This window comes from Herpailurus yagouaroundi, unplaced genomic scaffold (genome assembly GCF_014898765.1).
Source record: "Herpailurus yagouaroundi ecotype Mexico unplaced genomic scaffold, PumYag 100, whole genome shotgun sequence".
Lineage (NCBI taxonomy): Eukaryota > Metazoa > Chordata > Mammalia > Carnivora > Felidae > Herpailurus > Herpailurus yagouaroundi.
The window spans coordinates 5,287,550-5,303,614 of NW_024412391.1; positions in this window are offsets into that span (position 1 = coordinate 5,287,550).

The following is a 16,065-nucleotide window of genomic DNA, read 5'->3' on the forward strand; positions in this document are numbered from 1 at the left end:
TTTTCTCAGGACGCTTCCCTTTCTACGGTTGATGGCGCTACAAGGTGATGTTCTCTCGTTTCCACACTCCTCTGCAAGCAGGTGGAGAGGGTGCCCTTCCTTCCACCGGCACCCCTTCATCCACCTCTCAGGGCTCCACAAGATGCACCCTAGAGAGGTCCCGCATCCCATGCAGAGTCGGCCTGCAAAGGAGGCCACAAGCAAAACAACTCTTTTCATTGTTTTTGAGAGTCTTTCCGATGTGCAACCCCAGCCGAAATACGAGGTGTTTCTCACCAGTTTGGATCACGTTTCTGTTTTCTAAAGGTGTCTCTTGCCTGAAAATAAAACTGATGAATCCTTTTCTGTGGCACAATTGGCAAAAAAACTTTAGCATGACGCCTGAGTCCCCTGTGAAATTATGCTGGTGTCAACACATAATGGCAGGACGATTTTGAAGAGACCTATTTCCACTTTCTTCATTTTGACTCGACACTAGTAGAGGATTGTTTTGGCTTCTGTTCATTAGGGAGGGTTTTTTTTTATTTTTTCTTATCATGTTAAAAAATGCACTGAGTCACCTTACTGACATGTGAAAATACATATTTCATTTAACAGCATTTGTAAATCTTGGTGTCCATTCCCCACTGAACCTTTGAGTGACCTGCAGTATGCAAATACTTCCAGATTCTTCCATGGTTTCGACAGGTAATTCACGGCCCGTGCCAGGGAAAGGTGGAGCAGGAAGGAAATAACAATGTTTTTAAAGGCTAGACTGTGCATAAACACAAAGATAAATCATGCACGAATTTAATCATGATTTCCATGCATAATAAACTCCCAATAGTTTTCTGGCCCCACAGGCCCCTTCTCACTCATTCAGTCAGGTAAATATTCTTCAGTGAAACATTGACTCTAGTGGCAATCCAGTGTAAAGCAGAATCTTAGCTTTCTAAAAGTAAATCTGAGAGCTTACATCTTCAGTTATCAAAATGTGAAAAAACAATTAAATATTGCTTAATTTTCAGGTAAATTTATGCACTTTCCTCAGATAACAAAAAAAAAAATAGCATTTTAAAGCTATTTTTATAAAAAAGTTCACCTTGGGGCACCTGGGTGGCTCAGTCGGTTGAGCGTCCAGCTTCGGCTCAGGTCATGATCTCGTGGTGAGTTCAAGCCCCATGTCAGGCTCTGTGCTGACAGCTCAGAGCCTGGAGCCTGCTTCGGATTCTGTCTTTCTCTCTCTCTCTCTCTCTGCCCCTCCCCCACTCACACTCTGTCTCTCTCTCCTTCAAAAATAAATAAACATTAAAAAAAAAAAAAAAGCCTGCAAGGAGGTTCAGAGTCCATCCAATTTTATTCAAGTTCAAAAAATCTTAGAATAGTCTTTTTTTTCTCTGACATGCACCATTTGAGCAAAGAGGAGCAATAATATTAATCTCTAAAGGGATAAATCAATGCTCCTTCCATAATGCCATAAACTTCACTCAAATGTGCAACATCTGCTAGAGGGATAGATCATCCTCAATTCCTCAATCACAGGTTTACAAACCATGCCTTGCAGGGCGTTCTCATGGTAGAGAAGGGGCAAGATGAGAACTGAGAAGTGCAGCCACAGGCTCTCACCTCCACTTCCAACAGAGCAGCTTTGCCTATTATCTACTTCATATATGTACACACACACACACACACACACACACACACACACACACACACACACACGTTCTGTGTGAGATCTCAGTTAAAGACAGGCCTCCAGGGGTGCCCGGGTGGCTCAGCCAGTTAAGCATCAGACTTCCACTCAGGTCATGATTTTGTGGCTTGCTGCTGTCAGCACAGAACCTGCTTTGGATCCTCTGTGCCCAACCGCTCTCTCTGCCCCTTCCCCACTGGTTCTCTCTCTCTCAAAATAAATAAACTTAAAAAAATAATAAGATGGGACTCCACTACAAAAAGCAAATTTGGAGCTGATATCCTAGATCAAAAGTCATCAAGAGGAAAAGAGTTTAAATCCCTGCATCTTCTTTCACTCCTCCCCAAAACTCTTCTAAATTGACTGTACAGAGATTTTGAGAAACTACTTTTCAAGTCTTCAATCTATATTAACACAATGAGGGGAGGAAAAAAAAAAAAACCAACACTGGAAAGTAGATGGAGGAGTAGCCAAAAACGTAGCAGATCTGAGAAAACCAAATCCTATGTCAACAGGAGGAAAAGTCAAGAACTAACCTGACTTTTACTCAGGATTTTCAGTACCAGGTGCCTCTGGAGAAAAACTGCTAAGCACTGGTTGTAAGTCAGTTTAAGATTCAGATTCCCAGATCACTTCTCCCCTTTTGCATAACTGGGCAACCACTCCTCCCCAGCCCTAGGGAAAGACTGGAGGTTATTCTCCAGAAAGGACAAAACAGGATCTTCTGGGTGAACACCGAACACATCTGAGGCAAGGGTGCACTGAAAACAGACACCATCAGCTAAACAAACATTCTTGCCTCCCTTGGCTTCCAGAACACCACCACCCGGGCGTTCCGATTCCAGGCGATTCCAGGCACGAAATGAGTGTAGACTTTTCTAAGAATCCAAGCATTCCAAGAGGAGATCTAAAGACACTGATAATCAGAGATTCCTCAAATAATTAGCCCAGCCACTCACTCTACAGTGAAGCCTGGAGCAAACAAGTCCCATTCACAAGTTCACAGTCTCTACTCAGCCCTTCCATTCACTCAGCTTGAGTCTGCAGTATCCGAGAAAAGGTGGGGGATAAGACAAAAATAAAGCCACAGAAAAGCTATTTGTGGGGAAACCATAAATGCATGGAGGAAAAAAACATTTCCTCCCCAATCCAACACAACCATACAATATAACAAGATGTTGTTAAAAGGAAATATTAAATATTTTTTTTAATTTTTAAAATTTCTCTCAAATAAAAAACATGACATCTGAAATTAAAAACTCAATATGAGAGGGGTGCCTGCATGGCTCAGTCAGCTAAGCATCCGACTTCGGCTCAGGTCATGATCTCACGCCTCGTGAGTTCAAGCCCCAAAACAGGCTCTCTGGTGTTAGTGCAAAGCCCACTTCGGATCCTCTGTCCCCTCTCTCCCTGCCCCTCCCCCACTCACACTCTGTCTCTCTCTCTCTCTCTCTCTCTCTCTCTCAAAAATAAATAAACATTCAAAAAGTTTTTTAAAAAACTCAATATAAGGGATGAAGATAAGGGGCACCTGGGTGGCTCAGTCAGTTAAGCGTCCGACTCTTAGTATCGGCTCAGGCCGTGATCTCTCAGTCCAGAGATCGAGCTCTGTGTCCAGCTCAGGGCTGAGGACTGAGCACTGAGTGTGGAGCCTGCTTGGGATTCTTTCTCTCTCTCTCTCTCTCTCTCTCTCTCTCTCTCTCTCTGCTCCTCCCCCACTCACGCACCCTCTCTCTGTCTCTCTCTCCAAATCAGTAAGTAAACATTAAATTTAAAAAAATGAAAGATAAAATTTATAAAATATCTTAGAAAGCAGAGCCAAAAAAAAACAAAACAAAACAAAACTGTAGGTGAAAAACAAAGAGAATGCTAATCCAGGATACCCAGTATCCAACTAATAGAGATTCCAAAGAGAAAGAATAAATGGAAGGGAAAAACCCCGTCAACAAAATAACCGTGAAGAAAAATTCCCGGAACTACAGGACATAAGCTTTCCTATTAAAAGGGCCCTCCAGGGGCACCTGGGTGGCGCAGTCGGTTAAGCGTCCGACTTCAGCCAGGTCGCGATCTCGCGGTCCGTGAGTTCGAGCCCCGCGTCAGGCCCTGGGCTGACGGCTCGGAGCCTGGAGCCTGTTTCCGATTCTGTGTCTCCCTCTCTCTCTGCCCCTCCCCCGTTCATGCTCTGTCTCTCTCTGTCCCAAAAAAATAAATAAACGTTAAAAAAAAATTAAAAAAATAAAAAAAAAAATAAATAAAAGGGCCCTCCAAGTATCTGGGTCACCATAAAGTTTCAGAAGACCGAACATAAAGAGAAGAGCTGGGGCACCTGGGAGGTTCGGTCGGATGAGCGGACGACTCTTGGTTTCGGCTCAGGTCATCATCTCGTGGGTTTGAGAGTTCCAGCTCCAAGGTGGGCTCCACGCTGACCGTGTGGAGTCTGCTTGGGATTCTCCCTCTCTCTCTGTCCCTCTCCCACTCACTCTCTCTAACTAAAAAAAAAAAACACTTAAAAAATATTTTTAAAAAATAATAAAAACAAAACAAAGAGAAGATCCTAGAAGCTTCTCGGGAGGGCAAGAAGGAAGGAAGACACCACTTTCAAAATATTAGCAATTCGAGTATTTTTTAGACTTTTAAAAGGTAATTTTGGAAGCTAGAAGGCACTGCAACAATCATCTCTAACCTAAACTTCCTATCTGGACACTCAAGTACAAGGAAAAAATAAGGACTTTTCAGATAAGCAAAGTCTCACACACAGTTTACTTTCTGTGTAATCCTTCCCTGGGAACCACTTCTCCAAAGCTAGAGGGTATCACGATAAAGGAAGGCATGGAGTACAGACGATAAAGGTGCAGGAAGGGAGACAGGCCTAGGGGGTCACCAGGACAACTAACTGAAAGGGCTGACCTCAGGGGGAAGGGAGGTGCACCAAGCATCAGGGCCAATTCCAAACTGGAACAAAACGAGAGGGCCCACTAGAGACGCTCTCAGGCAAATAAAATCTTAGACTACTAAACGTTTCCAAAATTGCTGAGAAGGATTTAGACCACCGATGAAAAGTCTGAAAGCTAAAAGCAAATGTAATGAGGCAATTATTAACTCAACAGAAAACAAAAGTTTGTAGGGAAAGGGGCGCCTGGGTGGCTCAGTTGGCTGAGAGTCTGACTTCAGCTCAGGTCATGATCTCGTAGTCGGTGAGTTCGAGCCCTGCGTCAGGCTCTGTGCTGAAAGCTCAGGGCCTGGAGCCTGCTTCTGAATCTGTGTCTCCCTCTCTCTCTGCCCCTCCCCTGCTCACGCTCTGTCTCTCCCTCCCTCTCAAAAATAAATAAACATAAAAATTTAAAAAAAAGTTTGTAGGGAAAGAAAAAGTAATTGTGGAATCCACAGGTCCACCATGAATAGCATTTACCTCGTCATTTAAAAGAAAACTTGTTTCTCTACGCACAGCAGACACCAAATTCAGACACCAAATTGGGGGTGGAGGTTGGGGGGGTTCTTGTACCACAATTCTCCAATTCTCCAGACATCAACTGGGTGCCTACAATTCAATTCCAATGCTAATTACTCAAAGTTCATGCAGACCCACAGGTTAAGGGCTCAGTCCCAAGACTGCACCCCACTTCAGATGCCAGTCTCAAGCCTCAGGTTGTCACTCATACATCTGACCAACTAGCCCTAAATTGGAGTTTCCCACACATCCTCCTCAGGTTCAATAACTTGATTTAGGATATCACAAAACTCAGAAATACTTTCTTACATTTACTCGTTTATTACAAATGATTTAGATGAATGGCCAGATGAAAATATATATAGGGTGAGACCCAGAAGAGTTCCAAGTGCAGGAATCTCTCTGTCTCTGTGGAGCTGGAGTTCACTACCTGGCATTTGGATGTTTTCACCAACCAAGGAGCTCTCAGAAACTCCTTGATTAGGGTTTTTATGGTGGTTTAGTTATGTAGGTACAACTGATTAGATCACGGACCACCAGTGATGGACTCAGTCTCCAGAGGTTTGAGGTGGGGCTGCAAGTGCCAACGTTGTAGAGGAGTCTGGGTCTTTCTGGCACCAGCTCCATATTCTGAAAGTAGGGGCTGCCAGCCAACAGTCTTGTCATTTGCATCAAAAGAACATTCCGATCGCTCCTGAGATTCCAAGGGTCTTAGAAGCTCTTGCTCAGGAACTGGGGTCAAAGACTATATGTTGGAACAAAAGATGCTCCTAGCACCCCTACAGTCAGGAAATTACAACGGTTTTAGTAGGTCTGTGTCAGAAACCAGAGGCAGGGACCAAATGTGTATTTCTTATTATGTGACAGTCATAACACTTCAAATACTGAACATCGATTTAGCCAACACTGCAATAAAACTACATTGAAAAGTGAGACGGAAAAGGTCTACCATGGAAACAGGGTGAAGAAGAACTATGTTTTCATGTTCTATAGTGGAAAGTATGCCCGAGATTGAGAAATCCAAAGTAGCAGTACAAGCATATAATTCACACACACACACACACACACACACCCCCACAGCTAAAGGCAGTGAAAGCAGCTGCTTTGGGAAAGAGGGGTTTGAAAGAGAATGGGAGCAAGAACCACTGGTTTTCAAAACACCTGGCAGAGGGGTGCCTGGGTGGCTCAGTCAGTTAAGCGTCCCACTCTTGATTTCGGCTCACGTCATGATCTCACAGTTTGTGAGATGGAAGCCTGCGTCAGGTTCCACACTGACAGTGCAGAGCCTGCTTGGGATTCTCTCTCTCTCTCTCTCTCTCTCTCTCTCTCTCTCTCTCTCACCCTGCCCCTCCCATGCACTCTCTCTCTCAAAATAAATAAATAAACTTAAAACAAATGGTGAAAATATCTAGCTCTTTAAACTAGATGTATATATGGGGCACCTGGGTGGCGCAGTCGGTTAAGCGTCTGACTTCAGCCAGGTCACGATCTTGCGGTCTGTGAGTTCGAGCCCCACGTCGGGCTCTGGGCTGATGGCTCGGAACCTGGAGCCTGTTTCCGATTCTGTGTCTCCCTCTCTCTCTGCCCCTCCCCCGTTCATGCTCTGTCTCTCTCTGTCCCAAAAATAAATAAACGTTGAAAAAAAAAATTTTTAAACTAGACGTATATACAACTTTGATGAAATCTTAAGAAAAAAAAATGAGAGAAGATAACAAGCAGAGGCCTACGAGCGAACACAGCCAAACTAATCCTCCTTGGTTTTTGTAAACAGCAGTGCTTCCTAGAAGCACAGATTCATTTTCCTCTTGCAATTAAGTATTGGACTGCTGTCCTCCATAAACAGGAATTAGAATGATCTAATATTACTCATAATCTTATTAAAATCTTCCAAGTATGTGTTTTTCATAATCATTTGGAGGAAAAAGGGCAGAAGTCAATATATGAGTCATGTTTCTAAAATGGCTTAATCATTCTTCTAGAAAAAATCATCTCAGATTTCCCATTTTTCAAACAGTGATTATTCTTCTAACTTTTCTCTCTTCACATCCCTCCATCTCGTCCCTCCTGAGATCCTCAAACAGCCCCCACCCAGCATTCATCATACACCTTCCAGGGGGCATGAGGGATAAAGGGAGTGTTGGTGGTAGCAGATTATGAAACGCTTCCTAGGAGGAGGCCAAAATGTGCTGACCTATATACCACGATCAGGGGTGCGACAGTCCTGGGAACTGGTAGATAAAATAAAGAGGCAAATGAAGAACATAACACCCACTATGCTCCCACCACAATATGGGATCTCACAGGTTTCTTCTTAAACCCAATAAAGGAAGGGGCGCCTGGATGGCTCAGTCGGCTGAGCGTCCGGCTCTTGGTTTCAGCTCAGGTCATGATCTCGCGGTTCACAGGATCAAGCTTCACTTCAGGCTCCACACTGTCAGCACAGAGCCCGCCTGGGATTCTCTCTCTCCCTTTCTCTTTCTATCTCAAAAAATAAATAAAACTAAAAAACAACAAAAAACAAAACAAAAAAACAAAAACAAAAAAACTCAATAGAAGTGTTTAAAAACACATTCCCAATCATCCAGCAACTCCTGACAATCCCTTCAGAAAGCTCCACTCACTTTGCGTGTGCAGAAGTGAAGGAAATAGAGGGATTGCAGTGGAGAGTTTCCAACTGGGTAGAGCTAGGGAAGCACTGTGGGATGGCTGCAGGAACACTGGGTGAGGGGGTGTGGACCCAGGAGGGGCTGGGTACTGGGCTCCCAGGTAGGTAGCTTAGTAGATTGGTTCATTTTTCCCCATCAGACCATGGTAATAAAAGTCAGAGGAGAGATTTTTTTTTTTTTTTAATCAACAAGGTATGAAGTAGGGAACTCTAGGAAAGAAATACAATCTCATATTGAACCACATTCATTGAAAACCTATTATGTGGCTGGCATTATGCTAAGCATATTTGCATACATCATTTTCTCATCTCATCTTATTCGAGGATACCATATGTGCTCTAGATTTTGCTCTCTATTATTAGATTCACTGTCTACACCTTTGTGTTTTTCCTCAGAAAAATACAGCGAAGCTGTTGCCACCGAGCCTTTGCCCGGAATTGGAAGATCGGGACACCACATCACCGCGCCACGTTTCCATCGCCCGGTGGGGCCAAAGGAACAAGCCAAACAAGCCATCTCCTTGCCATTTTTCAGCGACTGAGTCTCAAATTTCTGAATCAAGATTGCTGTGTGGAGTACTGAACAAGTGTCTTCTCATCTTCCTGTTCCTCCTCTTCCCCATAATGTTTCTTATTTACCAACAGGGACAACGAGTAAATATACCCATGCAGGCAAACATCAGAGAATCTAAGAAAACATCATGACATTACAAAGAAAGCTATAAAAACACAATGCTCACCATAACATTCCACAAGTTTAAATTTATTCAGGCCGCGTTTGTTGTAAAGGGCACATAATTTAGATTTGGAAGCCCTGGGCTTGATTTTATTTCTGTCACTTTCTCAACCTGTAACCCACAATTGTCTCCTCCTCTTTTTCCACTTTGGTGTGTACGACTGTGATAATAAATACTTGCAAATGTGTGGAACGTTAGATGAGGCAATATGTACAAAAACATTTTTGTCCAATACTGAGCCCTATATATCAGTCATTTAGTAACAGAGGCACAACCCAGGAAAGATAACGCAGACAAAGCAAAAGAAACACAACGCAAACTCCTTGCTGTCGGTCTACTCGTTTCCTTTCCTGAAGGGAAACTCATTCCCACAACACTCCTGCCCCAAAGTCTTTCCTCATTTACAAAAAACTGCCTTTTCTATCCCTTACTTATGAACAAATCCCAAGTCTTTTAACAGCTTCTTGTCACGTTTTGGAACCCTGCTTCTGTTAGCACAGGCAGCCGCACCTGCTGCACCTGAGGCTTTTCAGAGGGGTCTCTCTCATGGAATGGGCATTAAAAATTAGATGACGTGTCCTCAAAGTGCCCTGCCAGCCTGAACGTCCACATTTCTGGCCCTCCTCTCTCTTTCCCAGTCACTATCTGGGATCTTCTACCTCCTTTTTTTCCCCATCAGTCTCTCTGGGAACAAGTCCCACTTCACCAGCTCCCTGAGAAACATCTTCAAGCTATTCATAATTTTCAATGTGCACGGTTAAAATGCATTAATTTTAAAAAATCAACCTAATAATAGTTCTTGATATTTTACTCCTGTTCTGAACTTGACATTTGGGCAAGTGGTGGCATCCCCACCAGTAGGATGCCCCACCAGAGGTCACCCCTCACAGCAGAAATTGTGCGTAGATTATGGTAGAGGAGACGCACGTACAGAGGAGAGCCTCTTTGGAGGAGGACGGTGGGCTCTTCGAAACCATGAGTGTGCCACCTACCTCGGAGGGACAGGTACCAACGACCTACACCACAGGAAAGCTGCATTCCTGGAGATGGAGAAGCAGCCAGGAACGGGAACCGGCTCTGAGCCATGTCTGGGAGTCACCTGGAAAACAGGAAAGAGGTGAAACTGAAATAGCCATCTTCTAGAGAAGCTGCACTTGATGCCCCTGCTGGCGTGTGAGGGCACCTGGGCTGAAATGACCTGGGGATTCATCTTTCCCTGAAGAACTGTTCTAATGTGCATAAAAAGACATAGATAAGGATACTCTTCACCGCTTTGTTGACAATAGCAAAAATCTAGAGAAAAAAAAGTCATCAAGAGATCAGTAGCTCTTACTGAGGACACTGTGACCCTCTCTAAAAGATAGTTATGAAACTCGTGTGGGTGTTTTGATTTGTACCGTCTTTGGGCTTACTACTGGCATCTACTGTTGGGGGCCACGATGTATCCCACACAATGAAGAATGTCCCCCGGCCAGTAAGAACTTCGGGGTCCCGCCAGACACTCATGTAGGTGAAAAATATCTGAGCCGAGAATTTAACTCGGCTATATACAAACACAGAGTAATTTCTGCACAATTTTTCATATGCGATGACTTTTCTTCTAAGAATGGAACTACCAAATAAACTGACATGTGGGAACTCTGTTAAGTTTGAATCTTTACCACAATTTGTTCGTCATCTCACAAAAATTCTGAAATCGATGGCAACATCACCCAAAGTACTTAAATCAGCAACAAACACACCTAAATCTGTCTGCATTTGGGGCTGTAGCATTCACTTGAGTCTATACATGGTGCAAGCATCTGTCTACTTTATGATGCCATCGGCAGTACACATGAGCCATCTACATGTCAACATATCACTTTATTATAAATGGCGGTTATTAATAGCATTGTATCACAGTTAGAACGTTGTATAGATCTTAAGTCATGTTTTAAGTAAGTCGTATTATTTACGAATTTCATTTCAGGATAATAAGGGAAGAAAATAAACAGCATTTTAAACTAAACTAAACTATTTTATAAAAAGGGGACACTGGTCCAGACAGAGTATCTTTAATTAAATAAAATGATACATTATACTATGGAATACTCTGCAAAAGTTGTAAGAATTAGCTGCATCTATACAAGCTGATATGGAGGAATCTCTAGGACAGCTGAGTGAAGAAAGCTGTTTCAGGGAAATTTATACAGCATGTACTGTTGATACCAATTTATATAAATATACATACACGCAAAACCACAAAACCATGTATGATGATATATGATATACACACATAGAGAAAAACGCATGGAAAAAACATCTGAAAGTTTACAAAATGAGCCTATAACTAGTGGACAGAATCAGGAAAGGTGATCAAGGCAGGTTTCCATTTTATTTGTAACGCTTGAATGTGTACACAGAGAATGAATGCAGGTAGCCATAGAATAGTTAAAAATTGGTAAAGCAGAGGGGCGCCTTTGTGGCTCAGTCGGTTGGACCTCCAACTGCAGCTCAGGTCATTATCTCACAGTCCATGAGTTCGAGCTCCACGTGGGGCTCTGTGCTGACAGCTCAGAGCCTGGAGCCTACTTCAGATTCTGTCTCCCTCGCTCTCTGCCCCTTCCCCCACTCCTGCTCTGTCTCTCTGTCTCTCTCTCAAAAATAAATACACATTTTAAAAAACGTGGCACAATAAAAATTCTGAAAAGAACTTCCTAAAGAAAACAGTGATGGCCAAGTTGTCCTGGCCGTCACCCATGTGTTCCTGGCCTGAACCTCAGAGCCCCTTGTGAACGATCAGCTGGAGGGACTCACAGGTGACGGGCACTCCCAGTGCTCTGAGCCCAGCCTGTGACGCCCTGACCCCCTGAGCACTGGTCAGCCACGCCTGGATCACTGCATCCTTCTGCACAAGAGACGGGGACAGAAGCTCTGACTTGGGTCCAACCTGGCCCAGGTTGGGCCTTCCAGTCAATAGTGTGCCACTCCGGGGGACGGCACCACATTATCTCCAATAGCCACGAAGGAGGTCCTAAGCTTCCACTCAGTATAGAAAGGTCAATTTTAGGCAGCTGTCGAGGCAGTGCTGAACCAGACCGGGCTCCCTCCTGTTCCAGACCAAGACTGGATTAAGCATTTGGACACCCCAGACACAGAACAAGATGGGGCGGGAGGGTTGGGGGGAACTCTCCCTACGATAAGGTAGAGGGCCTGAGGCACTGTGAAGAAGCGGGCCGCCTGAGGGGGGTGGTGATGGTCAGCAAAAACAGCCGCCCTCCAGAGCTCACAGGCCACTGTCAATAATAAGTATGACAAAAAAATGTTTAACTCACCCTTCGATAAGGCAGCCAGGGCAGTAGAATAGTACATTTACATAGCCCAGTTTAGGAGATGTTCTTAACAGGAAAAATAAAATAAAATAAAATAAAACACATTTGTATGGAGTAGTAACAGCTATTTCTCCAGGTCGCAAAGGCCTGGGGACAAATGACGCATCTCAATGGCACTGGGCTCTGCGTGCCCTGCCAGCCAGGCTGGTCTGTGGATCTCCACACCCGGCCCCCCACGGGCCTCCCCGCCCCCACACAGCTGTGCAGGGTTCAGCTCCCTGCTGTTGCTGTCCATCCTGGCCACTGCTGCGCCCGCCCACGTCCCCACATCACCACCTGTGCCCTGTGGCTCCCAGACTTAGAGGAGGGTCCTATCTCCAAGGAACAGGCTTTTTCCCTCAACTTTAGAACGTCAAGCTTTTAAGTGATGGCCCGGAACCTTCTTTCCTTCTGGAGAAGTGCTTTAGACGGGCAGCTCGGGGCCAGGACACCTGGAGAAGCTTCCCTGATGACAAGACCAGTGTGCCATGACAGCTGCCCTTCCCTCTCTTCCAGGTGTCCAGCTAGTAGCATTCTTTACTGCTCCTTGATTTTTCACACAATGCAAACCGCAGAGTCCCCAGAACCTAACCACCACTAACAAACTCTTCACACAAATAATTTCTGGTGTCTACACAGATACACAGGCTTTAAACAGAGAGCATGAGCTGTGGTGTCAGACCACCTGCATCGGAAGATCACCTTCACCGTGACTAGCCGTATAACCTGAGCGGGTCACTAGGCCTCCTGCAGTTCAGCCTCCTCATCTGCACATGAACGTCTCCCACAGGCTTCTTACAAAGACTATATGGAAATACACGGAAAGTGCTTAGCACAGTTCCGGGTCATATAAGAACTCCAAGAGCCATCGGTGTTCTGCCCGTGGGCCACCTGGAGAGGTGTGCAGAAAACGGCACCTCTCCCACAACTCTCCCACGCAGCAATGTCGAAGAGCTGCATTCTGACTTCTAGATGGTCTCATTCCTTTACTATTGCCTTCTCATCTCAGAATTCTTCCATGAAGAGTGGGACTTCTGACATTATGCTGGATGGACCGTGACTTTGTTTCTGGGACCTAATAAATAGAGTTCATAGAACTGAAGATACAGGAGGGGTGGTGAGGAGATCATGGTAAGGTCCTGCCCCACCTGCTCAAAGCGAAGAGACCTCCAAAGACTTGCCTAGAGTCGACTAGCTAGGAAAGGATGGGGGATCAAAGGCAGAAGGGAGTCAGGAATACCCAATTAAATGAGGACATTCTGTCACTTCCATTGTGTGTGAACCTCCAAGGTTCTTGGTGTCAAACTCTCGACTCCCTAAGGGTCAAGAGAGTTTCTGGACAATAATTATGCTTGTTAACTGCTGTTCCTACAGGCCAGTTACAATTTGATGCTTCCTCACGACTTAGCGACCAAGGTAACAAAAACCACAGTAATGACGAGGTTAATGCCACTTTTCTGTCAATCTGTTGGTTTTCTCTTTGGTTCTGAGAATTGCAAAATGCCAGCAAGATCTGTATTTCAAGCTGGAAAAGTGATAAAGGAAGAGGGTACCACAACAGATGCTCACTGGGAAATAAAAGACAGGGGAAGAACTGAGTAAACGGGGCACCTCTTCCAGACAAATACCACCTTTAGGCAGGTGGCCAGACCCACAGGGAGGACTTTGAAGATTCTGGCACTCGGGGAGAGAGCTGGATAGCAAAGAAGCGGCAGACAGTGACCTTTATTTTCAACCCAGCTAGACTGTGGGGAGATATAAAGCAAAACCTACGTCACAGAGCAGGAGCACAGAGCAAAACATGGGGCTCAGAAGAGTAGACAGCAGGAAGAGAACACATTAAATAGAGAAAAAGAAAAATAATCAGCATAGTTGAAATTTTCATCCATTTCATTCTCTTACCGAGCATCAGAGCCAACAAAAAGATTGACCTGATCATGGGAACTGTCCATAGCATCCTATGCTTCCAAGAAAACCAAGAATCTGAATCCAAAAGCACCACATAAGGACTTAATTTCTGTGGGGAGCCGAGAGAAGGAGACCACACCCCAAGTCCTCCCTCACTGCTAATCTTCATAAATGTCCCCTTCAAGCGTCTGGGCCATTTTTCATCCATGTTCTACTCCGGAAGGCACCTGCCATGTCTTGACTTCCTCTCTTGTCCTCTCCACACTAGCCTCTGCCTGGCCTCCCTGGTTTCCTACCTCTTACCTACCACCACCAACTCTTTTTCCCAGTCTTCCCAGCCATACACCCCACTCCACGAAACAAAATCCTAACTAATCATTCTGATTCAAACAATAACTCTGCACCCAACTCTGATGTGTGGGCTTTTCCCCCACACCACCAGGCAAGTCTACCAGAAGATAGTGTCAGATCCCCCAGGTTGTGGACTCAGTCCCACAAGATTGCCCCCCACTCCAGATACCAAAGCAAGGCCAAGTTGTCACCTGTACTCCTGACAGATGGGCTGTAAATCAGAGGTTCTCCTGCCTCCTTGCCAGGGGGTGCCTCAGAGAACTCAGGAAAACAGTGTGCTTACTAGATTAGCAGTTTATCATAAAAGGGTAGGACTCAAGAAGAGCCAGACGGGAGAGTTGCAGAGGTCAAGGTGTGTGGGAAGGGGCTCGCATGCTGTCTCTGGACACACTTCCCAGCGTCTCCACGCATTCACCAACCTGGAAGCTCACAAAGCCCTTTACTTTGGGTTTTATAGTCATAATTGATTAGATCAATCAATTCGACCACCAGGCCCTCTCTCCTCCCAGGAAGTCAGCGTGGGACTAGAAGTCAGATCTCTGGATTGGCTCCCCTGGCAACCAGCCCTTGCAGGTGAACTAGGAGCTTTCCAAATGTCACTTGCTAACATGACAAGAGACAGGGATGCCTGGGTGGCTCAGTCAGTTGGGCGTCAGACTTCAGCTCAGGTCATGAGCTCGTGATCTGTGGGTTTGAGCCCCATGTTGGGCTCTGTGCTGACAGATCAGAGCCTGGAGCCTATTATGGATTCTGTGTCTCTCTCCCCTTCCCCTGCTCGTGCTCTGTCTCTCAGAAATGAATAAACATTAAAAAAAAATTGGTGGGGGGGGCACCTGGGTGGCTCAGTCAGCTAAGTGTCTGACTTCGGCTCAGGTTATGATCTCACAGTTTGTCAGTTCGAGCCCCATGTCGGGCTCTGTGCTGTCAGCTCGGATCCTGGAGCCTGCTTCGGATTCTGTCTCCTTCTCTCTCTGCCCGCCCCTCCCCCACTTGTGCTCAGTCTCTCTCTGTCTCTCAAAAATAAAGGTAACAGGGGCGCCTGGGTGGCGCAGTCGGTTAAGCGTCCGACTTCAGCCAGGTCACGATCTCGCGGTCCGGGAGTTCGAGCCCCGCGTCAGGCTCTGGGCTGATGGCTCGGAACCTGGAGCCTGTTTCCGATTCTGTGTCTCCCTCTGTCTCTGCCCCTCCCCCGTTCATGCTCTGTCTCTCTCTGTCCCAAAAATAAATAAACGTTGAAAAAAAAATTAAAAAAAAAAATAAAGGTAACAAAAAAAATTTTTTTAATTTTTTTAAATAAAAAAAATGGCAAAAGATACCTTTATCACTCCTAGCACAGGAAATTCCAAAGTTTTTAGGAGTTGTGTGCCAGACCAAATATATGTTTCTTATCATATGCAGCAATATCATACTGATTGATCATTTTCTCTAAAGCATTTTCCAGAGGGCGGACATTCCTTCCAGCACACCTACTCCCACAGAGATACAGTTTTCTAAAATCAAAAATATGACTCTTACCACTTTGAGTCTGTATGAAATGGTGAACTTCCCTCACCTCCCCGACTAACTGGCCAACACACTCTGTTATTCTGTGAGTAAAATGTCACTCATATAGCCTTTCCACTCACTGCCCAAGTTTGAGCCCTTATTGTTTCTTACCTGCAGAGGCCACTTTTAGGCAACAGGCTTGAGCAATGGAAACTGGATCAAGACAAAAGGGTCCATAGGGACCACCGAGCTGAATGCAAACAGGCTCATTAAGCAACCCACCTCGAAATACCCACAGGCCCTAACTGACCAATTACAACCAGGTACAGTTCCGAAGATTACCAAAAATGGGGGAAATTCAATACATTCTTTTACCCCCATCACTCCACCCTATTACCTGTGGCCCCTCACCACTGCCTCACAGTCTCTCCTTTGCTATCCAGCCCTCA